At 37.2% G+C, this 578-nt stretch overlaps 1 protein-coding gene across 1 annotated transcript in view; it reads right to left on the reverse strand.

Moving 5' to 3' along the window:
• Positions 1 to 578, reverse strand: part of TEX11 (testis expressed 11) — a 191,742-nt gene that overhangs the window by 166,633 nt on the left and 24,531 nt on the right. The window lies entirely within an intron of this gene.

The following is a 578-nucleotide window of genomic DNA, read 5'->3' on the forward strand; positions in this document are numbered from 1 at the left end:
CATCCCGCAGGCACAGTCCTGGGATGAAGGAGTTAGGTCTTGTGATTCTGACTTGTTCTTTCCTTTCTTCAGTTGGCTGGTAAGAATGTTAAGGTGCTTACTGTTTTTGAGAGAAGCATGAGAAAGCACAAAGACTTCTGCAGTTGTGCCCAGAAAATAATCTATAAAGTAACCACTGACATTTGTTCAAGGATCTTTACAAAGAAATGTTCCAGGATGAGCACATAGGCGGCAGCTTGAGGCCATGGGAAGGATTGTTATCTGAGACCTGTTTGTGAGGGAAATATTTATGGCAAAAGAAGTTTGCTGGGTTTAGGAGTAATTAAGAATAGTTAAAAGCTAAAAGTTTAAGGAATGTTGTAGTGTTAGCATATTTTACTATAGCTTACAGAGATTAGGAATTTTAAAGATATAAATAGCTAGAAGCCTTTTTAGGAGATGGTGATCTTAAGATGCTAGAGGCAAACAGGATTTAGAAAGATAAGAAATAAACTGAGGAATGTAGCATGAGTTACAACGTAATCACAAGTTAAGTATAGGACACATAAGAGGAAGTAGATAATAGTAAAGCCATTCTG

The sequence above is a fragment of the Bison bison genome, unplaced genomic scaffold (genome assembly GCF_000754665.1).
Source record: "Bison bison bison isolate TAMUID 2011002044 unplaced genomic scaffold, Bison_UMD1.0 scf7180017864537, whole genome shotgun sequence".
NCBI lineage: Eukaryota > Metazoa > Chordata > Mammalia > Artiodactyla > Bovidae > Bison > Bison bison.